This window comes from Pan paniscus, chromosome 18, assembly GCF_029289425.2.
Source record: "Pan paniscus chromosome 18, NHGRI_mPanPan1-v2.0_pri, whole genome shotgun sequence".
Taxonomy (NCBI): Eukaryota; Metazoa; Chordata; class Mammalia; order Primates; family Hominidae; genus Pan; species Pan paniscus.
The window spans coordinates 9,933,779-9,961,767 of record NC_073267.2 but is presented as its reverse complement, the minus strand read 5'-3'; the positions used below and the strand labels follow the sequence as shown (position 1 = coordinate 9,961,767).

At 42.9% G+C, this 27,989-nt stretch overlaps 1 long non-coding RNA gene across 1 annotated transcript; it reads right to left on the bottom strand.

Annotated features, from left to right (window-relative positions):
- Positions 1–17,293: 17,293 nt before the first annotated feature.
- LOC117976188 (uncharacterized) lies at positions 17,294–23,189 on the bottom strand. The gene is made up of 2 exons (XR_008621298.2): positions 22,962–23,189; positions 17,294–22,334 (listed from the first exon to the last, which is right to left on the bottom strand). It is a non-coding gene; the product is annotated as an uncharacterized LOC117976188 (long non-coding RNA).
- Between the last annotated feature and the right edge of the window lie 4,800 nt (positions 23,190–27,989).

Sequence of the window (27,989 nt, the reverse complement as noted above, 5' to 3'; positions counted from 1 at the left end):
AATGTATTGGCTCACATGCTTTGAAAATGATACTGAAGGAGTATATAGCATTGAAAGGATGGGTTACAGGGATAATGTCCCCAAGCAGTTGAACTGGCACTCGACACTGCCAAAATACATTTCTCATCCTTCTCTCTTCTCTCTCTCTCCCTCTTTCTCTTCCCCTTCTTCCTCCTCTCTCTCCCCCTCTCTCCCTCTCTCACCGTCTCTCTCTTTTTCTCTCTCCCTGTGCTTTCTCTCTCTCCCTCTCTCTCCATTTTCCCCCTCTCCCTCTTTCTGTCTCCCTCTCTCATTCCCCTTCTCCCTCCCTCTCCCCCCTCACTGTCTCTCCCTCACTCTCTCCTTCGCTTTCTCTCCCTCTCTTTCTCTCTCCTCTCTCTCTCCCTCTTTTTTCCTCTCCCCCTCTCTCTCTCTTTCCTTCTCTCTCACTCCCACTTTCTCCCTCCCTCCCCCCCCTTCTCTCCCTCTCTTCTCTCTCTCTCTCCCCCCCATATATTTCTCACCTCCCTTTTCCCTCCTTGGCTTCCTATCTTCCACTACAAACAGGCCTTTTCTACATGACAGGAAAAAAGATAACTCTCAGCACCTCCAACTTTACACCCTACTTTGTATTTAGAGCCAAAAGCAAGAGTATCTTTCTCACAGTATCTTTCCTATACATCAATTCCGGGGAAGAATGCTAATTGGCTCTGCTAAGGTCACATGTCCACCCACTGAACCAATTACTGACACCTAAGAAATAGAGGTCAATGATTGGTCCGACCTGAGTCATATGCCAACCTCATTGGCCAGATCTGTTATCAGAAGAAGGGAGATGCACAAATTTGTTGGACAATCTTTTTAAAAATAGCTACTGGCTGGGCACGGTGGCTCGGCCTGTAACCCCAGCACTGCAGGAGGCTGAGCTGGGTGAATCACCTGAGGTCAGGAGTTCGAGACCAGCCTGGCCAACATGGTGAAACACTGTCTCTACTAAAAATACAAAAACTAGTTGGGCATGGTGGTGCATGCCTGTAATCCCAGCTACTCGGGAGGCTGAGGCAGGAGAATCGCTTGAACCCGGGAGGCGGAGGTTGCAGTGAGCCGAGATTGCACCACTGCATTCCAGCCTGGGTGACAGAAAAAGATTCCATCTCAGAAAAGAAAAAAAAAAAAGCTACCTTGGTTAAGCGTGCTTTTATCTATACCCATAAGCTCCAAGAACATCAGGTATGAAAGCAAGAGCATGGACCTATGAGAGTTGTCATAGATAGAAGTCATTATTTAAAGTAATTTTCAATTTTACTTTTTTGTTTGAGACAGGATCTCGCTCTGTTACCCAGGCTGGAGTGCAGTGGTGCGATCATGGTTCACTGCAGCCTCAACTTCCCTGGGCTCAATTGATCCTCCTACCTCAGCCTCTTAAGCAGCTGGGACTACAGGCACACACCGACACACCTAATTTTGTTGTTGTTGTTTTTTTTTTTTTTTGGAGAGTTGGGTTTCACCATGTTGCCCAGGCTGGTCTCAAACTCCTGGGCTCCAGTGACCCACCCAACTCAGCTTCCCAAAGTGGGAACACAAGCACAAGCCACTGCACCCAGCCCTTGAATTTCACTTTTAAAAGTGGAAAAATGATGGAAAGATAACTTGTAAATCAATAGAAGGACCTACCTTCTATTGATTCCAAACAGATACCTATAATTATGCTATTTACCTGGAGATCTCACATGCCAGACGACAAATGTTTCTCCACAATTATCTGATTTTTGCATTGCATAATTTAAGTGTTCAAGTTGTCGGGAAAGAGCACTTATCTATAAATATAAAATTATGTATGTGTATTATCCGGTTATAAGGTAATCAGTAAACAGCGTATTTAAGAAAAGTGTACAGTAATTACTAAAGCTTGCTATTTGGGGCATATTACTTAACCAGGTAATGAAATAGCTGAACACTAGTTTCTACTTAAATGTCATTCATTTGCAGATAGGAAGACACTCTGCAGCTTTTAATTAAATCATAGAATATCTCAGCTGTACTGTGCATTAGGTAGAAAGTTCTTTCTCTTTTATAGTGGGATGAACTGAGGTTTACTTCTTTGGCACCAAACCTAGAAATAAAGGTTATGAAATCTTCAATAGAATTTTCCACATCCCTTTAACGTCTGCCTTATATGTAAAATGAGATAATTTTTATAAAAAAAAAATTTACTTATGGTTGACTTCAGAACTGAGATGGAAGAGCACAGTATCCAGAAACTAGTAATTGTTGAGTGCCTACTATGTGCTAGGTATTGTGCAAAGCACTTTGCATGTTTCACCTCATTAGAACCACCTGTCTTTTGCGGGTGATAAAACCAAGGTTCAGAGGGCTGATATTGCATGTCCAAGGTCACACAGCTTTTGAGTGGCAGAGCTGGAATTTGAAATCAAGCCAATCAGACTCCAAGGTCCATGTTCTGGCTGCCACAGCATGAGCTCAGAAGCTGGTAGTTAAAGGGATGAATGCCAAAATTTTCTTCTAATTGTCGGGTTCCATGACGCCAATTTTTGTAGCTCTACTCTTAAATGGCACAAAAATAGCATCTGGTGAACCAAGGCTCAGGGGAACCGAATTCTGCTGGATAGTTCTGTCATCGTTGTATTTTGCAAAGCAAAGCCTGTAGGAACTATATCATTTGCTGCACACATTATGTCTTCCCTTGAGGGTGGCAAGCAGTAGATTTCAGGACATAACCAGAGTCCATAGAGTACAGATTTTGAACCTGAACTGCCGGGGTTCAAATACAGACTCAACTATTTTTCATCCATGGATATCGGCAACTAATTCACCTTCTCTAAAGCCCAAGAACCCTCATGTGTAAAATGGTTTTCAGCATATTATGTTACTACTCAGCTGAATTTTGTTTAATATATTACATACTTGGACCACAGCACATAAGTCAGATGTTGCTGCTGTCTTCATACTTAACTTAGTTTCAAATGCCAAGATGGATTCATTCATTCATTAAATAAATATCTGTGGACTACAAGCTATGTGTCAGACACTGTGCTAAGCCCTGCCTATATACTAGTGAACAAACAGATGCAGTCTTGCCTTCATGAAGTTTCTAATCTACCTGATGAGAAAAAATGTATTGGTTAGAAATGCATTTGGCTACAATTAATTTTTTTTAAAAGCTCCACACTGTTTTAAGCTGTAAGTACATGTGGGGCTTATAACCAAAGAAGCTCATAATAAACAAACCTAGATTTGGCTTAGCAGCTCAGTGATAGCATGAGAATCCTGGGACCATCCTGTCCTCTGTTATTCTCAGTGTGAAAATGAGGTCTCACCTCATGGTCACAAGATGGCTGCTATGACTCCAAGCAATACATCTCCACATGATGACACTCTTCCAAAAGGAAGGAATCGTTCTTTAATGGGAGAGGAAAATGTTTGTCGGAAACTCCTGGTAGATTTCTTAGGTGTCGTTGGCAAGAACCGAGCCACTGAGTCACATGCCCACCCCTAAACCAATTCCAGGCAAAATAAAATGGAATTTCCACAGATAAATCAGACCAATTGTGATGCGTCCCCTGAGGCTGAACAATTGCCTCTTTCTTTAGTGAAAAAAAAAAAAAGAAAGAAAGAAAAAATGGGAGAATGTTTGTTGGACAGATGAAAGATATCAGGTGCAGTCAGGAATACAAGAGACACTGCTGTGGGAGGGAGCCTGGGTTCAGTGTAAGGAGATCACCAGGAAATGCTGAGAAACAGACCAGCTGAGGTGCCAAGTACCCAGTGGGAAAAGGAGCCCAGAATATGCGCCTGTTGGGGGAGCTGAGATAGCCAGACATAGAAGCAAAGGAACAGCACAGGGAGTCTCGAACTCCAGGGTCTACAGGGACCAGGCTGGCAATGAAAATGGGCAAAGCAACCTGGACAGAGGTCAAAACAAATGGGAGAGGGCCCATCTGTCCAAAGGGACCAGCAGCTGTTCCAAAATAGCCTACTATTGCCAGTGGGAATTTTGGTCCAGGGATGCATCAGCTTCTGAATCTTCAAAAGAAGCCAGAAATCTAGATTTCTAAAGAGATCTCCCAATTTTTAAGGATTGGTAACACATTAAAAATAATGTTAATAAAATGGTGACCCAAGCAAAATATCTACAGGCTAGATTCTCTGCATGGACCTTCAGTTAGCAGCCTTAGGAGTAATATTGCCTTATCTAATCCAGGAGGCTCTCACAGCAAAGCCGAGTGAGTGTGCATTAGTTCCTACTTCCTTGCGTCATAATGCCCCAACATGTTCCTAGACCCTAGTGTGCTCCTCAAGTAATATGTTTCCACTCTTTCTAGCACCTTGCAGTCATACATGGATGTCTTCCAGTCCTGGATCATACTTATTCTGATACTCAGAAGGATCAAGAGAGAAAGCCATGGGGGCCAATCATGACAAGCTATTGAAAAACAACGAAGTTTTTTTTTTTTTTTGCAAAGTGTGTTTATCATTCATTTAACAAACATTTATGGGGTACGTACAGGGACCAGACACTGTACCAGGAGCTGGAAAGATCATGAAACCAAGATCAAGACAGATAGCCCCATTCCTTGGGAGAGTTTGCTTTCTCTGTGTGTTTGGTCTCCTTGGCTCAACTCTCTGCCCCATCTTTTCCAAGGTGGTATGGTGCCCACCACCACACATCCAGGGTCTTTGTTTTGACCCTTTCTTTGCTAGCCCAACATCACTTCCCTCGTCTAGTTCCCTGGAGAATTCTCTACCTTCTGGTCCACACTTCTATGCTCCTTTTCCTAATTTGGGAAAGCTACAGTGGATGGTTCAGATAGGAGAACATTCTTTCTGCCACCATCAAGCCTCAGTGTTGGGTGATCTCAAGCCACTGGGGCCATGTTTTTTTTTTTTAAGGTAGAATCTTGCTCTGTCACCCAGGCTGGAGTGCAGTGGCGCGATCTTGGGTCACTGAAAGCTCTGTCTCACGGGTTCACGCCATTCTCCTGCCTCAGCCTCCCGAGTAAGTGGGACTACAGGCGCCCGCCACCACGCCTGGCTAATTTTTTGTATTTTTAGTAGAGACAGGGTTTCACCATGTTAGCCAGGATGGTCTCGATCTCCTGACCTCGTGATCCACCCGCCTATGCCTCCCAAAGTGCTGGGATTACAGGCGTGAGCCACCGCGCCCGGCCCATGATTGTTTTTAGAAGGTCTCCCAGTAGGGCTCTTGGAAGAGACACAGCATAAAGTGTCCTCTATGTCAGCACTGATGGAGTTCAGTGAGGTGTGAAACCTACCACCAGCTCACAGTTTAGTGGAGCACAGCTGGCAGAGTCTTCACATCTTGCTGGGCGCTTCTCAGAGTCAGCAAAGACTTAACCCAATGGATTTCAATCCTGACTGCACATTGGAACCGATGACCAATGCCCCCATCCACACCAATTAAATCAAAATTCTTCAGGGTGGGGCCTAGACCTCAGCATTACATTAAAGCTCCCCAGGTTGGTTGGGAACCTGTAATATGGGTGCAGCTCATGCATGAAGGCTTGTGAACTATTAGCTTCTGCTCTTCAAGTCCAACCTTAGGATCTCAGCTTGGCCACAGACTGATCTAATTAACCTCTCTAGACTCAGTTTACCCATCAGTAAAAAGGGGATAGTAATAAATAATAACTCCTTGACGGATTAAATGAAATGATGAATGGAAAGGCCTTGGCTCATGATGAAAGCTATTATTAATTGTTTGTTTATTACCTATCTTCTTACTCTCCCCTCACTATGGGGATCATCTGCCTGGTAAGACCAGCCCTGATTCCCAAATGATTTAGTGACAGTTCCCAGGTTCTGTGTGTGTGAATGTGTGTATAAGTGTCTCTTATTTCTGTCTCCTCCCTGACACTCCTCTACCAAAATATCACCAAGTTCTGTCACCGGGAGAGGCTTTGATAACTTGGAGGATACTTATGACTCAACGTAGCTGCCGGGATACAAGGCAGAATTAGGAATGCCTTTTCCCCCTCTGTTTGCAACACTTTCTGGAATACGATCATGTTGTCTTAAAAGTGAAAAGTGAAGAAAATGGCAGCTCAGTTATTTTTAGGCATAATTACTGTCTTCAGAGACTCTGAATGGCTTTGTCACCTCCAAGCAGAACTAAGAGAAGCCAGCCCTCTCCCAGAGTGCTGTGTGGTAGCTGGAGCTGACAGTCCTTGCCAATAAGGTTTCTACACATATGTGCAGAATGGCATGATTGGGGAAGGATGCCATTATTACAGGCCTGGTGAGAAAACTTTCCAGAAAGAAAAACAATATTAGAAAATAAAAAGAGGAGACGCAAATTTAACAGACAAGCTTTCTACACTTCCCACTGCCTCTAAATGTCACATCTCTGAAGACTCAATTTGGTGAAAAAGTGCCATTTGAGGTTGTGATGCTGGAGCCCCTACAATCTCACAGCAGAAATATCTCATCCTGGAGGATTTCACAGGGTGGTGACAGGCAAGGAGAACATCAGCCTTGGAGACAGACAGACTGTGGGTTCAAATCTCAACTCCATCATGGTCTAGGCCAATAAATTTAACCTCTCCAGACTTAGTTTCCTCATCTGTCAAATGGAGATAGTCACAAATCATACCTACCTTGCTGGATGAAATGAGATGATGAATATAAAGGTCTTGCCTATTATTAATTGTTCATTTGTTCATTTATTCAACAAATAATTATTCAGAGGTTTCTCTCCACTCAGCATTCTTCTAGATGGTGGGGCCTACCTCCATGAAAAAAACACATTTGAGGGGTGTGAAGGATTTAGTTAGCATGGCCAGAAAAGACTTTGCTGAGAAGGTGAGGCAGTGGGCCATGCAGATATCTGGGAAAGAACATGGCGGGCAGCAAAGCTGCTGAAAAGGAAACAGGCCAGGGGTATGAGGAACAGCCAGGTGGCCAGGGAGTCCAGAGCAGAGTGAACAAGAAGGAGACAGTAAGAGACAGAGTCAGAGAGACCACAGGAGACAGGGCTGCATACGGCCAGCCAGACCATTGTAAGAGTTTGAGTTTTACCCTGAGTTGGGAACCATTGGAAGAGTTTGAGCACAGAAGCAGCAGGATCTATTTCCATGTTCATGCAATTCCTCCAGCAGCTTGGGAGAAGAGCCTAGAGGGAGAGGTAATATTGGAGCAGGGAGGAGAACATGAGGGCCTCATCCACCTTCTAGATGGAATAGTATAGGGGGCAGCAGTAGAAGCGTAAGAAAGGGCTGCACTCCGGGTATATTTTGAAGACAAATTCTGATGGAATTTGCTGACAGACAAAATATGGGGTGTAAGAAAAAGAGAGACGTCAAAGATGACTCCAAGATTTAAGGCCTGTTTTTGGTTTTTATAAAAAAGTATTGTTCAAAAATGGCTTAACTTCAAAACAGAGGACAGTCATTTCCAAGAGGAAGATTGTAGCCTTATGCTGGCATCCATATATTTCTCTACCTGCCTACATATCTATCTATCTGTCTGTCTGTCTATCTATCCCTCCATCCATCCATCTATCAATCTATCCATCCATCTATCCATCCATTTATCTATATATTCATCTATCTATCCATCTATGCATCCATGTGTCTATCTATCCATCCATTCATCTATCTGTCTGTCTGTCTTATCTATATATCTATTCATCCATCCATTCATCCACCTATCTATCCATATAACAGCTCTTTTTTAATGTAATCATAAACTTCTTGAAAACCAACATTAAATAAACTAGTCTTCAATAATCCAGCATTAATCAACAGAGCAGCCTCCCTCCTAAGCTAACACTGCTTTTGCCTAAGCAGTAGGTTCTGGGTGGGAGAGGTGGATAACTTCCTTCAGCTTCGATTTCTGCTCTGAGTGTGAATTCCCAAAATCCCACACAGAGAATTGAGTTGTCTACTATTTCAGCAACACCACAGAAATCCCAATGAAATGGCTTTGAATGAAAGAAAGAGCCCCTGAGAAGGCAGCAGAGTGCCAACACTGCCAACATCTAGTGGTGTGATCCTTGGATAATCCTAGGATAAGTTGTCAGCCTCAAGCCTTGGTCTCTCATTGGTAGGGAGGAGCCAATGGTGTAAATCCCTCATCCTACTGGAAAGATGGCCAGCCTCCAAGATGGCCTCACTGATTCTCTTCTCCTGATGGTTCCACTGTTGTGTAGCCCCTTCCCACATTTAACAGGCTGACTTTTGTAACCAACAGGATATTGCAAAAATGATCATGACTTCTGGTGTGTGGGCATAAAAGACACTGCTGCTTCTGCCTTTCTCTCTCTTGGGGAAATCAGACACTACATCATGAGGACACCCAAGCAGATCTCTGGGAAGGTCCATGTGATGAGGAACCTCCAGCCACCATCAGGAACCAACTTGCCAGCCATGTGAGGGCACCATTGTGTAAGTGGCTCCTCCAGCCCCAGTTGAGCCTTCAGATGACAGCAGCCCCTAACAACAACTTGACTACAGCCTCATGAAAGATCCTGAGCCAGAAGCACCCAAATGGGTAACTCCCAAATTCCTGACCACAGAAACTGCAAGATAACAAAGGTTCATTAATATTGGAGGCTGCAAGTTTGGGGGTGATTTGTTATGCAGAGATATAATATAGTCCCCTAATAATAAAGGGTGAAGGCACACTTTTTAGCCTGATACAGAAGCCTCACCCTGACTCACAGACTCTGTCTCACCTCCCACCCATCATCCTCCCACATAAGACATGTACACCCTGGTCCTGACCCAACAGACCTCCCTAAATCTTCTAAACGCAGACAGTATGCTCTTTCTCACATCTATACCTTCCCAAATGCCATTCTCCCTCTCTCTGCAATGCCCTTCCACCAATCCTTTCTGGAGAACTCCACCTCTTCCTTTACAACCCAGCTCAAATGACACCTCCCCATGAAGCCTTCCCCAGGAGATATGCACCTCTCTGCTCCCGTAACACTCTGCAAACACCTTAGCACTAAATATTGGGATGAATTTTGCATTGTCACTTTCTGCACAGGACAAGAGTAATGTCTTCAGCATCTTAGCATTTCTGCTGACACATAGTAGGCTCTCAGAAAACATATGAAGGCTAAAGATGTCAGTTACCATTTGCTCAGCTCCTGTTATGGGGCAGCACAGATTATCTTCATTTCACCAACCTATTGAGGCAAGAACTTTGCAGATAAGAAAACTGAGGCTCAAAGAGGCTAGCACTTTGCCCAAGATCTCAGAGCTGCCTAGCGATGCATCTAGGATTAAAACCCAGAGAAAAACAAAATGAATTTTCTCAAAATACTTTTAGAGCTTTTGTCTGATTTATCCCTCCCACCACTTTATAGGTAGCTGGCAATCAAATGAGAGAAATGTATGCACAAAATATTTGCAATAATAAATTGCGGCAAATGCAATGGGTGACCATTGCCCTTAACAACCCCAGCCTCCTTCCTACAAACCCAGAAGCCAGGATCCAAATTCCCCAGGCCTTTTTCTTCTTAAATGTCTTCAAGCCCTCCCAGGTTCTATGCTTGCCCCTTACAACAAGGTGCTCTGACATTTCAGCAGCCACTCCTTCCCCTCTTCCCCCACGCCACCTGCAGACAGGCAGAGGGAGCCAGAGGGAGGCCTCTCTCAGGATGGGTGCTGTTTGTCTAACACTTTAATTTATTGTCCTGCTACTGCCACTTCATTTGGTATTCAGTGTGATCGCATCCATTGTAATGAATTTATCTGATAATAATGTGGATGCCACATGCACTTACACTCGGCATTGTGCAGCATTTCTCCAGCAGAGCTGCAACGTGGCTAGCCCAGGAACTCTGCCAATTTTAAAACTTTCTCTTCTTTTCTTTTCTTTTTCTTTTTCTTTTTTTTTTTTTTTTTGAGACAGGTTCTTGCTCTGTCATCCAGGCTGGAGCACAGTGGTGCAATCTCGGCTCACTGCAACCTCCACTTCCTCCCAGGCTCAAGTGATCCTCCCATCTCAGCCTCCCGAGTATCTAGGACTACAAGCATCTACCACCATGCTCGACTAAATTTTTGTATATTTGGTAGAGACGGGGTTTCGCCATGTTCCCCAGGCTTCTGCCAACTTTAAAAGAAGGTTTTCCTTTCCCCACTCCCATCTTTTTCAGATGGCTCAGGTATTTCTGCCGAACGGCACCTCTTTTGCCTCTCTGACCCATAACCATTTTTATGTTTGTCTTTGAACAAGGTCTCAATGCCCATCTGTTGGTTCACAAAGAAGGTTCTTTTGATGCCTCCTTCTGAAACAGGGCATTCCGGTAGAACTACTGGCGGTGATGGAAAGTTCTACAGCTGCAAGATGCAAGACGGTAGCCATGTACAGTTAATGAGCACTGAAAATATGGCTAATGTGACTAAGGAACTAACTTTTAATATATTTTATTCTCATTAGTTTGAATTTAAATAGCCACATGTGGCTATCATAATGGACAGCATAGTTTTAAAAACTAAAACTAGACTAGATCAGAGCTTCTCAAACTTAATGTTTATGCTCATTACCAGGGGATCTTGTTAAAATGCAGATTCCAACTCAGTAGGTGGAGTGGAGCCTAGGATTCCACATTTCTAACAAGCTCCTGAGTGATGCTGCTAGTCCTTGGACCACCCTTTGAGAAGCAGATGATCAGGGTGGTGGTTACATTATCATTTGCATTAATTCATTAAATTGAACACAGAAGATTCAGGGACTTTCCTATTTTATGTAGTACCTCTTGCTGTGGAGGTACCTCTAGTCTCTTGGAGGTTGCAGTATAATCTTCGAATCCTAAGTTCAGTGGTTCTCACCATTGGTTGCACATAGGCTTAACAGAAAAATCTCAGTGTTAATATGTCCCAGACATTTTTTATTGTAAGCTCACAAATTATAGTTGTATATATTTATGCAAGTGCCAAGTTGAGTTATGATTTCTGAATACAATGTGGAATAATTAAATCAAGCTAATTAACATACGTATCACTTCAAATGTTTATTATTTTCTGTAGTGAGGACATTTGAAATTTATTTTCTTAGCGATTTTAACGTGCACAATCACTATTATTAACTATATCCACCATGCTGTGCAAAAGATCTCAAAAAAAGAAAACCCACAAACTTATTGCTGCTTTCCAGATACAGCTTTTTGCATAGGATGGAGGGTGAGGGGAATTGGAAGATGATGTTCCAAACAATTCAGGTGGTGTACTTCTACTAAAACATGATTTGTTGTTTATTTGGAATGCAAACTTAACTGGGCTTGTTGTAGTTGTTGCTATTTTGCTAAATTGATCAACCTTAGTTGCACATTAAAAGCACCTGAGAAGTTTCTTTTTTTTTTTTTTTTTACTGTCAGTGCCCAAGCCTCATTCTATCTCAAAGATCCTAATTGCCTGGGCATACCCATGTTGCATGTTTTGAAAGCTCTCCAGGTGACTGTAATTTGCAGCCAGGGCTGTGAAGCACCAGGCTAAGTCTGTGCTCCTCAAACTTAAGCAAGCATTAGTCTCCCCTAGAGGGCTTGTTAAAACACAGATTGTAGGACCCCCACCCCAAGAGTTTCTGAGTCAATTGCCTTTCTAACAAGTTCCCAGGTGGTGTTGATGCTGACAGTCCAGGCACTACTCTCTGAGAACATCTGCATTCCTAGTCAGTAAGTCTTGAGCATGAAAAATTGCATTTTTAACAAATTCCCAGGTGACGTTGATGCTGGTGGTCTAGGCATCACCTTTGGAGAACCCCTGGGTTACTATATGCTGACCCAGAGATGAAATTAACCCAAACTAGAAGCAAGCCACTGTCTAAGGCCTGATTCTTAGCAGGTACAAAAACAAAAATCCAATGAAATCTGAACTGCCTGCAAGTCAAGGGTGCATTTCCACCAAGGAGCTCTCTGTTTGCTCTCTCGGTGGTGAGGGAGGATAGGAAGCTTTTTAAGCAACAGTTGGACCTGGTCCCACCACTTACTAAACAGTGGATCTTGAGAAATGTGCACCCATCTCAGAGCCTTGTTTGTAAAATGAGCACCTGCTACTCTTATTTCATGAGAAGGTAAAATGAAACAGGTATGCAATGTGATCGAGTAGGCATTCAATGTGTGCTGTCACCAAGAGGAAAATGCAATGCTTGGGCAACTCCGGCCAGAATACTGTGGACCAGCACCATCCATCCTCATAAATCTACAACTGAAAGACAACAAGCTTGGCTGGACCTGAATTTCAATCTAGGCCAATAATGTGCCACCCTGGCAGCTATTAGCATCATCTGGGAAGACTTTTTCAAGGACCAGTGCCCGGCCCCACACACAGGGATGCTGTGCCATTGTTCTGAGGCAAGGCACAGGCGTCAGTGTTTTTGAAGCTTCTGAGATGTTTCTTGTCGACAGAAAAAGCTGAAAATTGTTTGTGTGGGGCTGGCTTTAATCCCAGGCTTCTGGCAAACTGTGTGACCTCTCTGTGTCTTGGTTTCATCCCTGTTTCCATGGCATATGGACAAACCTTCTCTCTTTCACCAGACGATGAGAGAAAATGTGCTGAGAGGTCAGAAAGGGGCTTGGAGATCACCCAGTCCAGCCTCCCTTATTTCACAGGTGGTGAAGCTGAGACTCGGGGAGAATGAGCAATTGGTCCAAGGTCACTCGGCTAGATGTGTAATTCACACGCCACAACTTGACCCAGCTGTGGTTCAAAATCTATTTACTTTTATTGAACAAACACTTCTCAGCTTAATATGTTCCAGATACCGTTTTGTTTTAAATGCTTTACAAATATTAGATACCTAATCCTCATAATACTTCTAAGAAGTAGGTGGTATTGGTGTTCATATTCCCATTTCACAGACTAAGCAACTGAGGCCTGGAAAAATTAAGCAACTTGCCTGAGGCGACAGTGTATGGGAAGCACTGTGGTAACTCAGTCAGTAGAGCACTAAGAGAAGGGGTTATTTTGTAACCCAAAAATCTACCGGGACATATACCTTCTCATCCTTGTTGCCAAAGGACAGAAATTTTAGAAGACAAGAATATTTTATCACTTTCCCTTTCTCCATCAATAAAACAAACTATAAAGTGACTGAAAAAAGCCCCTTAACTTTTACAAGAAAAGAGATGCCACATCTCAGTACACCAGCCTTCTCAACTCAAGAGGTACTAAATGCTTTTTTAAGAAAAACCATAAACACTTTTTTTGTGCCAAGAAGGCTTTGCCAGTTAAGAAAATGAGAATTCATCAGCAGTGGCTGCTCATTCGGGCAGTGTGATTAGGCAAAGCTTAGACCCCTGTCAAAATTTGCCCCACCATTCTTTCTTCAACAGCCTCGGATTCTAGAAACCTGAAGTTCTCCTTGGCAAGTTTAGTTCCCCAAACTGTGGTTCCTGCTGAAGAGAAGAGAGGAAACCTTGGTCCGAAGCTTTGTATCTTTTCTGAGACGCTCACCTGCTACTTGGAATTGAGAACTTTGATCCAAGGCACCATTATTACCACCAGGAATTCACTTTTGTAAAACTCAAATCTGTTCACATCACATCTGCACTTAAAATTCCTCAACGTCTCCCTCTTACCTTCATGACAATGGCAAATCTCTCAGCGGGGTCTGATCACAGTCATTACTTTCTCTACCCGCCCTCAACCCATCTCTCAGGCTCCTTTTCTAACTGCCCAACAGGTTCACTTTGCCCACTGTCTAGACAGAGCCAATTTATCAAGGCAGGGGAATTGCAATAGAGAAAGAGTAATTCACACAGAGCCAGCTGTGCGGGAGACAGGAGTTTAATTATTATTACTCAAATCAGTCTCCCCAAGCATTCGGGGATTTGGGGGGTATGGGCTCGGGAAGTGAGGAGTGCTGATTGGTCAGGTTGGAGATGGAGTCCTAGGGGATTGAAGTGAGGTTTTCTTGCTGTTCCTGGGTGAGACAGCAGAACTGATTGAGCCAGATTACTGGTCTGCATGGTGTCAGCTGATCCATGGAGTGCAGGGTCTGCAAAATATCTCAAGCACTGATCTTAGGTTTTACAATAGTGATGTTATCCCCAGGAGCAATTTGAGGAGGTTCAGACCCTTGGAGCCAGAGGCTGCATGACCCCTAAACTGTAATTTCTAATCTTGTAGCTAACTTGTTAGTCTTGCAAAGGCAGACTGGTCCCCGAGCAAGAAGAGGGTCTTTTTGGGAAAGGGTTATTATCAATTTTGTTTCAGAGTCAAACCATGAACTGAATTCCTTCCCAAAGTTAGTTCGGCCTATGCCCAGGAATGAACACTGTATTCAGTGGATGGCTGATCAAGGACTCAAAAGAATGCAACCTTTTGTCTCTTGTCTATCCATGACCTGGAAGCCCCTCCCCACCTGGAGTTGTTCCACGTTGGACTGAACCAATGTACTTCTTACACATATGGATTAATGTCTCATGTGTCCCTAAAATGTATAAAACCAAGATGTGCCCTGCCCACCTTGGGCACATGTCATCGGGACCTCCCTGGGCTATGTGCCGACCACGTCCTTAACCTTGGCAAAATAAACGTTTCTAAATTGACTGAGACCTGTCTCAGATATTTTGGCTTCTCAGTCTTAGGCATGTGTCTTTAAACTTACTGGGACTCACTGACTCCATTTGTAAAATGAAAATAATAATAAAAATAATATATTCTTCCAATAGCAGTTGTGAGGATTCAATGAGGAAATGTGTGGGAACTGAATAGCACATACCATGCACTCAGAAAAGGGAATTGCTATTATCGTTATGAGAATGATGACAATGATGACGAGATTCACAGGTAGTCTCTGACATTCACACCTTCAAGTTTTGAGCAAGCTGCACTTTCACACATTGTGCGCTGGTGCCCCTAAATCCAATGCATATGTCCAACTTTAATTTTTTCATGAGTTATCATTTTACTGTAGTTCTGTTTGCTCAGTGAGGAAGCTCCAGCACCTTCACTATCTCTCTTGATAGGATTTATTTAGCCATTTCATTATCTTCCACTCTTACTATTTTATAAAAAGTAACTGAAAACAGAAAAGTAAAAAGCACTAATGTAATAATAAGGGATCAAATCTCAGCCGAGATTGAATTGAGTAAGCACGCCACAAATGGCCAACCTTTAACTTCATCGAATTTAGGCCAGTTAATTGCGCCTTCAATTGTAAAAGGAAAAGGACAAAATGAGAGCATAGATTGATGCTGGAAATACTGCTTCCGAGTGTGTCTAATGGATAAACTGCAAAAAACATTATGCTAAGTGAAAGAAACCAGGCACAAAAACCCACATATGGCATGATTTCATTACATAAAATGTGCAGAAAAGGAAAATCCATGGAGACAGAAAATAGATTAGTAGTTGCCTCAGGCTGGCGTTAGGAAGGAGAGGGACTTCAAATGGGCACAAGGCTTCTTTCTGGGGAGGTAGAAATTACTTAAAATAAGATTGCAGTTATGGTTGCACAACTCTGTAAATATATTAATAGTCACTGAGCTTTACACTCGAAGTGGTTGCAGTCTGTGGTATGTGAATGATACTTCAATAAAGGTTAAAAAATGAGGAGGGGGGACAAAAAAAAGCAAGGAGTAACTAAAATCTTAGCCTATTTGTCATTCTTTAGGGAGTGACCTACACACACATGCACATATGCACACACACACAGTCTGATAACATGTAAGTCCACCATTTGAATTTCCACACAATTACTATTTGCAAGTGTTGTATAGAAAAGTGTTTACATTATGTTGGGCTGTAAATTTCTGGAGGGCAAGAATCTCCTTCTTCATCTCTATCCCCTTAGCCCATTGTCAGCACTTAGTAAATTTTGCTGAACTGAAGATAAATAAACTCCTTTCCTTTTGAGAACTGCTGACAGAGAGGCTTCTGCAAAACAAAGAATGGACCCTCGCCTCTGTAGAACTGCTGGTCCAATAGGTGGTATGCCCAAATGTGGCTCTCTCATCCCATTTCAGATGGTTTGCCAAAAAAACATAATAAATAAACAAATAAAATAAAACAAAAAGCCAGCCTATAGCAAGCAAATGAATTTTCAACAGCTCTCTTCAATCTGGCCTTTGCAGCTTACTGGGCTGTTTCATGTCATGGCCAAGGACACTGCCCTCCAGGTCTTTCCATAAATGGTGAGTTTGCCAATAGGGGTTCCTGAGACCACTATTGAGTGTCTACATGTTTGTTTTTCATGGCTCCTGTAACTACCATGGGCTTTTGGGAGCCTATAAAGTGCTAGGTTTGTCTTACAGGAGCACACAACCTCCTCCTTACCAAGCCAAGCATCGCAAACCTTCTTGATGACCCTAACAAAAGCATCCACAACCATTCAGTCTCCATTAAACGGTGGCTGATGAGGAAGGGACCCGGCTTAATGCTCTGCACTGTGCATCACGAATTACAATCAGAACATGCTGCAAAGGGGCATATTTGCATGCTAACAGGGGCTTCCGGGCATGATTTTGCAGGAATTGTTCTCCCGGTGCTGCTGGAGTATTGTCTTTAAAAGATTTACTTGGAGGAGAACAGATTGGTATCAAGGAGCAGGCAGAATTTATACGAAGGATTTACAGGCTTGAGCTGAATGTGAGGAAGAGACCATTAAACAAACAGATCTGCTCAGAGACAGAAGAATGCAATACAAAAACCCAATGATATGTGTTCTAAAGGTAGTAACTGCACCCCTCACCAGCCAGGTGAGTGGGGCAGGTCAGTGCCCAGGACTGAGTCCCAGTACCCTCCTCCTTAGGATAGAAGGGACGTCACAGCCATCGCAGGCAGCTGTTGTATTGATGCTTGGGTATCTCTTCGTTTCTTTGTTCAAAGTGGGGCAATGTGTTTAGCAACAAATGTCTACTCCTCTCCGAGGATCAGCAGGGGATTAAGAGCCCAGAGATTTATAAATGTCACGGCTCGCTATGCCTGGCAGCAAAGAGCCTGGAGCTGAGACGTTGAGTCCACAGACACAGCGGGAGTCTATCCCACACATTTGTGCAAGCAAGGACTCCCAGGGAAGATATTGGACTCAAACTCAGAGTCCCTCCAGACTCGGAAAATTTCCCAATTAAGTAGGTTATTTGAAGTAAATAAAGATAATAAAAGCTAACATCAATTATGTTCCTCAGCCCTGAGCACCTACTAAGCATTATATGGCTTATATCATGCATTCAACAAATATTTTTAAAAGGCTTACTGTGTGCCAGGCGCTGTCTAGGGAGACAGCAGCAAACCCAGCAGGTAAATATCCTTGCCTTCCTGAAGGTTACATTCTACTGGTATATTTCAGGGAGGGAGGAAAGGAGGTGAAAGGAGCAGAGAAATAAATTACATAACTGTGCTTTAATATAAAGTACATAGTGTATAAGCATGCAAAATATGTCAAGTTGCTACAAACATTCAGAGAAAATATATCGAGAGACAGGCATGGACAGAAAGGAGTGGGTAATTAAATAGGGTGGTCCAGAAAAGCCTCATTATACAGTATGCAAGTGAGGATTTACGGTGGGGGCAGATACCTTGGGTAAAAGGTTCCAGGCAGAGGGATTGTATATTTGCAGTTGTACAACCGTAACCACATCAATTTTAGAACATTTTCATCGCCCCAAAAGGAAACCTCATACCCCTTAGCACTCCTCATTTCTCCTCCTCTCTCCCTCCACCACCTCTGGCCACCACTAATCTGTTTTCTGTCTTTATGGGTGACTTTTGTATTTAAAGGATGAAGCATAGAGAAGAGATTACAGAAGATGCAAGGTAAAAGAAGGGGACCACTTATAAGGCTGATGTCATGAATCAGGCAATCCTCACTGAAATTCTATGAGAATTCTATTATTATACCCACTTTACAGATGAGGAAACTGAGGCTCTGAAATGTTGACTTGCCTAAAGTCTCATGGCTAGAGAGGAGCAGTGCCAGGAATTGAGACCCAGTCTGTCAACCTTGGACAGCCAAACATTACTCGTCCTGCCTTGAGGGATTTGTGTTCCTGGTCCCCCCCTCCCTCCCTAATAGGATTAAACATTTCCTTCCTCGGTCATTGCTCTGCAGTACTCCCCTGGTAAAGTAGGTGGAGGACTTTCCCTGCCTATTGAAGTTGAGTTTGGACCTGTGGCTGGCTTTGGCCTATAGGATGTTAGGCTTTAAAAGTGTTCACGTGGTTGGCATGCCCTCTTACGCTTCTGCAAAACCATGAAATTAAAATCCCAGGTAGCACTGGTGCCAAAAGAAGGTGACATGTACAGAAGACTTGGGTCCAACCCTGGTCCTGGAGGCAGGTCCAGCTAATTCCAGCCTACATCTGCCAAATTCCAACCCACCTACAGCCTCATGAATGAGAAAAATAACGTTTAAGGTATTAAGCCACCAAGATTTGGGCATGGTTGTTACACATTGTTATTTTAGTAGACACTGACTAATCTACAAACAAACTACAAACAAACCTCAAATCTTTGCAGCCTCTTTTGGATAATAAAGCAGCAAGCTAACTAGTGGTATTTTGGTTTCCAAAGCTTTTTTGGATCCACATTCTCGTTGAGCCCTCACAGCAAACCTATAAACTGAATGCTTTCATTCTCCTTTTTATAGAGTGGAATCCTGATGTTCAGAGATGCAAAGCCTCTCGCTTCAATTTGTAAAGGTCGAATGCACAATCCAGGTCTCTGCAAATCTTCCAACCTCAAGTCCAGCCCTCCACTGTCTTTCAACCTCCATCCTCTCTCCCGAAGTGTTCATTATTATTATTTTATAATTGATTAACAAACGCACCGAAAGGAATCCAGCAAAAATGCCTGATGGCTCAGAATTTAAACAGCTCCTACTAAACTTGATCATTCAGTGTAAGACCTGCTCCCTCCCAGCCCCCACGGCTCAGCTCAGTGAGGCTTTTTCAGCACAGCTTTTATCAAGCTGCATTTTAATTGCTCAGCTTCCACATCCATCTTCCCCACTGGACTAAGCTTTCAAAGAAAAAGGGCCAACCACTTTTCATCTCCAATACCCAGTGCTTTTCACACGGTCTGACCCAGGACAAGCATGATTTTTCAGTAGATTCATTCAAAGGTAGCAATTCATTTTCCAATATTCAGTTCAACTCAATATGCATTTGATTAAGCACTGGTTGTAAAATGGAGACACTGATACCCCACAGAGGAGTGTTGTTAAGCATGCCATTTGATCCTGCAGTTTTTATCCTACTGACCTTGCACCAGAGACATTTTACCCTACCCTGCATTGGTTTAGCCATCACTATGCCAGCAGACTGTGTGTGTACATGTGTTTGCATATGTACATGAGTGTTTGTATGTGTTTATATCTGAATCTGTACGTGTATATGCCTATGTATGGGCATATGTGTGTCTGTGTGTGCATACATTTGCATATGTGTGTATACATGTGGCTGTGTGTGTGCATATGTATCTCTGTGTGCATGCTGTCTACGTGTGCATATTTATCGGTATTTGTGTATATATGTATGTGTGTGGCTGTGTGCATGTGTGGACATGTGCATAAGTGTCTTCATGTGCATGTCCATGTGTGCATATATGTGTGTTTGTGTATATGTGTAACTCTGCATGTATACGCATATGCATGAGTATGTCTGTGTGTTCATGTGCATGTCTATGTGTGCATATATGTGTGTTTGTGTATATGTGTAACTGCATGTATACGCATATGCATGAGTATGTGTGTTCATGTGCATGTCTATGTGTGCATATATGTGTGGTCTTTAATTTTTAGTTGATGCATAATAATTATACTTATTTATGGGATACAGAGTGATTTTTCAATACATTTATACAATGTGTAATGATCAAATCAGAGTAGCATATCCATCACCTCAAACATTTATCATTTATTTGTGCTGTGAACATTCAAGATCCTCTCTTCTGGCTTTTTGAAAATATACACTAAGTTATTGTTAACCATATTCATCCTACAGTATACAGAACAGTCAAAATTATTTCTCTCATTCAGCTGTAACTTTGTATCCACCAACCAGCCTCTCCCTATCTTCTCTTCCTCTACTCTTCCCAGCATCTAATAACCACAATTCCACCCTCTACTTGTGTGAGCACAAATATATTAACTCCCGTGTATGAATGTGAACACATATATAGGTGTTTGCACCTACAGGTGTATCTGTGACTATGCGTATGTTAGTGCATGTGTATATATGCCTCTGTGTATGTGCATGCTTGTGTGTATATGTGTGTGGCTGTGTGCATGTGTGTTTATGTATATGTGTATGCCTGTGTGCATGCACGTGTGCTTACATATATGTGTGTGGTGTGTGCACGCATGTGTGTTTGTGTATACGTGTGTGGCTGTGTGCACGCATGTGTGTTTGTGTATACGTGTGTGGCTGTGTGCACGCATGTGTGTTTGTCTATACGTGTGTGGCTGTGTGCACACATGTGTGTTTGTGTATACGTGTGTGGCTGTGTGCATGCATGTGCAACGTGTGTCTGCATGTGCAAGTCTATGTGCATGTGTGTGTGCTGTCTCCATCTTCTCTTCTCCTCCACTTTCTCTCCTGTCTCCATCAATCTCTGTTTCTCAGTCTTTTTATCAAATAGATAAACTGTCAGTCTTTGATTAAATCATATGTGAATATCATTCTTTCCACCTACAAATATTTATGGAGTACTTTCTTTCTTTTTTTTTTAAATGGAGTTTCGCTCTGTCACCCAGGCTGGAGTGCAGTGGTGTGACTTCACCTCACCACAACCTCTGCCTCCTGGGTTCAAGTGATTCTCCTGCCTCAGCCTCCCGAGTAGCTGGGACTACAGGTGCCCGCCACCATGCCTGGCTAATGTTTTGCATTTTTAGTACAGACGGGGTTTCACCATGTTGGCCAGGCTGGTCTCAAACTCCTGACCTCAAGTGATCCACCTGCCTTGGCTTCCCAAAGTGCAAGGATTACAGGCGTGAGTCACTGTGCCTGGCCATATGGAGCACTTTCTATGTGCCATGCACTAAGTCTCAAGTATAAGGCAGGAAAAAAAACAACAAAAAAAAAAGGGACAGAAATCCTGCCTTTGCAGAGCTTTCATTCTGGTGATTATTTCTACCACGTATTACTGGTATGGTAAAAGTGATCAGCAACTAACAAAACTAGCAGGGTTAAAATGACTAGAATGTGTAATGAGCTAAAATTGACAGGAAAAAAACAGGTATCACTAATAACAAAATTTAAATCTACAAAATTTGATCCAGATGATTTTCACTTAATAGAAAGAATGGCCACAAAAGAATCAAACACACAAACAAGAAAACCTCTCCAAATAGCAGAAGTCAGAATCAGCAAAAAGATGGTATATAAAAAGAGATTGATGAGTCAAATGCCTGTTGTAAATTTAAACAGAAAATAATTGATCCCATGAAAATAATGTTACTACAAATAGACATTCTAATGGAAAAAAAATGGAAATGATTTAGTCAAGCTGTATAAAAAATTAAACTCTGGATTAAAATGGCTTAATGAAATTTGCTCTGCAAAACAGGTTGTTCCAAAAAATTAATGTCACAAGAATTCTCGCATTGATGTTTGCATTAAAGATGTACATAAGGCTGAAACAATGGGGTAAAAATTGAGGAAGGTACACAATAGTCTTCATCTGTGTCCTATAATGCATTGATAGACACAGCCCTAGGCTAGTCAGTGAGGATATGAGAGCTTTTTGGAGCACTAGCAGCATCAGATTGGAGTGTGATGAGAAGCTGCTGACTTAGCCTCTCTGCCCCATCCTTTTTAAGTGTTACTGTGTATCTAAGTTACAATCTTGTTAAAATGCAGATTTTGATGCAGCAGGTCTGGTTCTCTCAGAAGATTCTGCATTTCTAACAAGCTCCCAGGTGATGCAGATGCTGCTGGTCTGCAGACCACACTTTGAGGTCTCTTCTGACACTTTGTGCTGGGATGACAGCTGCTCAGGGGCTGGAGCAGTCCTCACCACTCCCAGACCTTGGATCACCTGCCTTCTTTGCATGGTCTCTCCCTGGAAAGGTGGCTGGCGTGGTCTTGCATACTTCCAAAATCTGCAATGCAACTTGATCGCCAGGTCCCGAGCCCTTAATGAGCCAGCCCTTGATGTGAGTGTCAATCCTGCCATTTGCCTTGGTTTGACCCTCATTCCCCAATCAGTGAATGTTCAGGGATTTACTAATATAATCCTCTTCATGATTGCACGGGAAGAGAGCAAGGCTTAATCTAAGGGAAGGAATCACTAGGAGTAGAAGCAGTCTGGTGAGGTGAAACAAGTCTAGACTCCGAAAGCTGCGAGTTCTCCATTCAAATGCTGACTCTTCCACTTACAGGTCTTAGGAAAGCCAGGCGTCCCTTTGGGCCTTAGTTTTCTCATCTGTGTAATGGAAATATGAAGGTGGAATGAGAAATTTCATATAAAACACACAGCACCTAGCAGGTGTGATGTTCAGTACATATTGGTTTCTATCTGCACCAAAGATGAATTCAGGTCCCTGCAGCATATGAGGGTGAGTTACTCGAGAGGTTTGAGTTTTCCTGGCACCCTCTAAATTGCATTCATAAGCAGATGCCAATGACTGAATCACAAGTCTAGCTGGGATGGGTGTCCAGAGGTTGACATTGCAGAAACATGGAGCACAGGAACAGAACATTTTTTAAGATGAGACTCACTTTCTTCTTGCAAAAGGAAAACAATGCCAGCTTTGGCAGACATTAGCAGTCAGCTCCTGTCTCCAGACTAGAACTGACTCGTCCAGGGGCCTTGGGCTCGCTACCAAATTGGTCTTGGGGCCACTTTAAGAAAACAAAAATAACACAGCAAGTCAAGTGTATTTTCCCCTTTTTCTGCTGCCAACGAATCTCAAATGAGTTTCAAAGTACTTAGAATTCAGAAGGGTGGGAGCCTTCAAGCTCTTGGCCATGGTCCTGAATCTGCAATTTTGGAACATCAGTTCCCAGGGGTGGACACAGACCATAGGCGCAGAACAAAGACAGTGCTCACCTGCAACACCCTTGGTGAGAGGGTCCTCCATCACCCAGAGAAGGGAAAACCCGTGGCACAAACTGGAACCCACTGGGTTCTGATGGCGATATGTGATTGTAGATAGGACAGTGGAGTCAGAACAATGCCTTTGAAGTTACACTGACCAGGGCTCAAACTCAACCCTGACACTTCCTGGCAGTGTGTCGTTGGCTGAGCTGAGTCATTTTACGTCTCTGAGTCTCTATTTCCACATCTGTAAAATGGATATAATAGCACCTACCTCATAGGGTGTTGTGAGGATTGAATGAGTTATTATGCATAAAATTCTTTGCATAGGATCTAGTCTACAGAAGAGTTGCCTTAGCCAGGGTTCCCACCATGGAAAGTAACCCCTGAGGCAAGAGTTTGGGGCAGGCAGTTTGCTTGGGGAAGTGATCCCAGGGGACAGGAATGCAGGACAAGGACTGGTGGAACAGAGAAGGAGAGAAATACATAAAGGATATGTCCTTGGTTGGTCACCACCATGAGCAGATAGGGTTCCATATCACCAGGATTTTCAGAGGTGCTATCTGCCCCAAAGCCATAAGAAGGGATCACTGATCTATTCCCATGGTAGAGGGCACTCTCCCACATGTTCAGATTTTCTGTACCTTAGTGTCTGGAGGATCGTCATGGGCATCCTACAAGACAGCCTCATAGAAGCCCTGGGGCAGAAAGCAAGAGGAGAAATACTCTAAGTTTGCACACAAACAAAGTAGAATGCTGCAGCAATTGTTGGAGTAGTAAATGAGCCAAAGAAGTAACATAGAGAACATGTATTCAATACAGAATTCAAAAATGTTAGTGGACCAATGAAGGTGATGCTAATGATGATGATGGTGATGATGGAGGTGATAAGGATGATGATGATAGTGGTGATGATGATGATGATGGAGATTATGATGATAATGGTGATGGAGGTGATAATGAAGGTGATGATGATGGTGATGGAGGTGATGATGGTGATGGAGGTAATGATGAAGGTGGTGATGATAAAGGTGATGATGATGATGATGGAGATTATGATAATGGTGATGGAGGTGATAATGAAGGTGATGATGATGGTGATGGAGGTGATGATGGTGATGGAGATAATGATGAAGGTGGTGATGATAAAGGTGATGATGATGATGATGATGGAGATTATGATAATGGTGATGGAGGTGATAATGAAGGTGATGATGATGGTGATGGAGGTAATGATGAAGGTGATGATGGTGATGGAGGTAATGATGAAGGTGGTGATGATAAAGGTGATAATGATGAAGATGATGGTGATGATGGAGGTTATGATGGTGGAAGTGCTGATAGTGATGGAGGTGATGATGAAGATAATGATGATGGAGGTGATTATGAGGATGGTGATGAAGGTGATGATAATGATGATATGTCAAAGAGACCCGCTTATCTTCTTGTATTTCCTCTTATTCAACTGATTACCTGGTGAGGTTAGAAATACCTTAGGATTCTAAGCCCTGTGATATAATAACTCTTCTACTTGCTTTGTGACCTAAGCCAATTCATCTCACTCTGTGGCTCCCTGGCATACTACAAAGCACTAATGTTTTTCCTGTGTCTCTCTCCTTCCTTCCTCTTCATCCCCGTCTTGGTATCTGTAAGCCAGGACAGCACACTGGTTGCCAGAAGCCAATTATATCCCTATCCATGGATGCAATTTCCAGTTACTGGACTAGATACTATAGTTTCACCTATACACTTGATCTCACTATCTACTCATCTCCAGAAACTGCCCCATTTCGAAAACATATAAAGAGGAAAAGATTAATATGTATTGAGCTATGACAATGTCCTACCTGTCTGATGCGTTTAGCAAAAGCATATTGGCAAATAGTAACAGATATGTTTCTAATCCTCTCCCTAATTTCCTAATGATGCTTCTGCCAGCCTGGGATGCCAGGACTTTCTTTGTTCTCTGCTTCAGGGAAAGAATGTTACATAAGAAATTCAGAAAGAGGAGGAGAATCAGTTCCATGATTTTGAGTTTTAAGACAAGTTTTGAAACTTGCTTCTGTGTTTCAGAAACAGGAGTTTCAGAAACAGTTTTCTGCATTCTGAAATCCTAAGTTTTGACCATCAGAAATCAAGACCCTGTAAGACTCTAGGCACAGAAATTGTGCCGTTAATAATAGATTCGGGAGAATTGATCATCAATCAGAGTGTATTTTTCTGCCTTCAAGGAGTCAGAGATTGCAAGGATTGAGTTCAGTTAGGGAGAAGAGCAAGGAAGATTACATGCTGCTATATCACTGAGAAGAGATTTTGAACCCTGCCCCATTACTCTCCCAGGTCAAATCTCAGGAGAACACAACCAAAGGAAAGAGAATATGCTTGGGGAACTGAAAGCAGAGACCTGTTTCTTGTTCTCCAGGTGAAGGTTCAGAGGGAATAAGTCCTAAAATGCCCCCCAACAATTCTTACCTCCTGAAGTTCGCACCCTGTGTAAACCAATCCCTTGGTATATGGGTTGATGGGTTGGAATTATTGACTTGTTTTTCATGAATAGAGTATGGCAGAAGCAGTGGGATTCACTTCCAAGATCAGATTACAAAAAGACCGTTGCTTCTGTCTTGGGTCATCTCTCTTTCTCTTTCTCTCTCTCTCTCTTGCTCTCGCTCGCTCGCTCCATCTCTCTACCCGCCCCCCACCCCAGGAAAGCAAGCTGCCAGCTGTCCTATGGAGTCATCAATGTTGCAAGGAATTGATGTCTGGACCTCTGCAGCAGGGATTTCTGCAACCCCAGCTGATGCCTTGATTACAGCTTCTTAGGAGCCCCTGAGCCAGAGGCACTCAGCTAAGCTGCATGCAAATTCTTGACCTGTAGAAACTGCGATAATAAATGTTGGGGGGTTTTTTTAAGTGATACTTCCAGGCAATATTTTATGCAGCAATAGATAACCAATGCAGAATGGAAGGTGTCCAGTACAGGCCCTGGGGTAGCCTTTGAGCCCTCATCCAGCACAGGTTGGCTCTGGGAATGTCCATATCATTTCTTTTGGGATGAAATCAGCATACACATGTCAATAAGAACCAGAAAAGTGGACAGGCTCAGCTGTCAGTGTAAGAGTATGTGAAAGAGACTAAATTAAGACACAGAAAGGAAAAAGGGAGCACTTATTGCATGGCCAATTTGTGACCTCAGATTTCTTATTGCCAAAAATATATCATCTCCTTTAAGACCCACAACAGTTCCATGAGGTCAGTTTTACCATCTCACCTCTTTTACTCTTAACTCTGCTCAGAGAGGTAAAGCGCCTTCTCTCAGATAATGCAGCTAGAAAGTGGGGGAGCTGTGATTCCAACTGCAGTCACTTGACTCTGAACTTGAGCTTGGAGCCATCCTTAAGGAGGAAGCTCAAATCTGGCTTCCCCTGTTCTGATCCTCGGGGTTATCTGTGGATTCATTTTGGACCCACAATGTGTGGTACCAGCTTAGATCTAGCCCTGAGACACCAACCCTAGCTTTTGTTTTCTGGGATCCTCAAATATTGTCCAGCTGACTTATTCATTTGTTATCCAAATGATCCTCCTTGTTCAGAAAGAAGAAATAACCAACTCCCCAGACACCTAGAGATAAAGCAGTTGCCTGCTTAGAATGGTAATGGTCTATGAACTTATTAACAGGAGACAAGCCAAAATCATTTGGTCTCTCCCTCTCAGTTCTTTTATCACCCCTTTATCAGAAGCTGTCTTTTCTAATTTTAGCAGTTCACTAATGGTAAGTGGTACTAGGTTGTTAAGGAATTTTAGAGCTGTTCTCACCGCAGCACGAAAAAAATGCCTCAGAGAAGGGCTTAGGGATTTTGAGTCCACTGGACAAGTGCCAATAAACAGCTGCATGCCTCAGTCAGTCAGGATGAGCCAGGTTTTAGTCCAGTAACAAACAGCCCTCAAATCTCTGTAGTTTAACACAAGAAAATTTTATTTCTCAATTATACTACATGAACCACTGAGTCAGCAGGGCATTCTGCTCCACATAGTCACTCAGACCTCCAGGCCGTAGGAGGCCCCACCAGCTTGTAGATCTGGATATGTGACCTCCTTATCTGCTACAGCTAGGAAAGAAAGAGAGAAGCATGCTCCATCTCTAACACACTTCAGCCCAGAAGCAATATACATCATTTCAAGCCTGAATGAGTAGCATGGTTCCACCTAACTCCAAAGGATCTGGTAAACATGGTCTTGCACATGTACAGGAAAGAAAGGAGAACAGGTACTGGTGAGAGCTAGCAATGTCTACCACAGTGAGACCACCATTCCCACCAGAGATGAAACACTCTCGCTTAAGATGGACATGGACATGCACAAGGAAGCAAGGACTTTCTTTTTATTTCTTTCTCCATCAAGGAACAAAATAGCTCCAAGCCTCACGGAGCCCTGGAACACCTCCTCCATTCATTCTAGTATAGAACCATACTTAGTTGTAATTGGCAATTTGTAAAGTCAAAGACTGTTAGACCTTAGAAGGACCCTCAGGATTATCAAGTCAGGTCTTATTTGGTGCCATTGAGGATATAAAGATCCAGAGAGGAATGGGAAGTATCTAGAATTATACTTTTATTCACTTTCTTAGGAAACATTTTTGAGCACCTGTTACATTCCAGGGACTCAAATTTTAAAACAGGAATAGAGAAATAAGGAAGATAATGGCATTGTCCTCAAAACATCCAAGGAAGCCCATTAGGGAGACTGACATGAAGGCAAGTAAATAGGCAAATAAATGAAGAGCTGTGTGTTTGTGTGTGTGTCTGTGTGTGTGTGTGTGTGTGTGTGTGTGTGTGTGTGTCAAAGACAGAGAGAGAGGAAGGTAAAACGGAGAGATTGATTCAAGGTCCCATGAGGGAATAGAGAAACAGGAAGGAAGATGGCAAATCTGCCATCCCATCCAAATACATTTTAGAGGGGAGGTGATGCCAAGAGAATTTTTTCTCCTTCTAACTTTTAGTTTAGATTTGGTGGTACATACACACGCTTGTTACATGGGTAAAC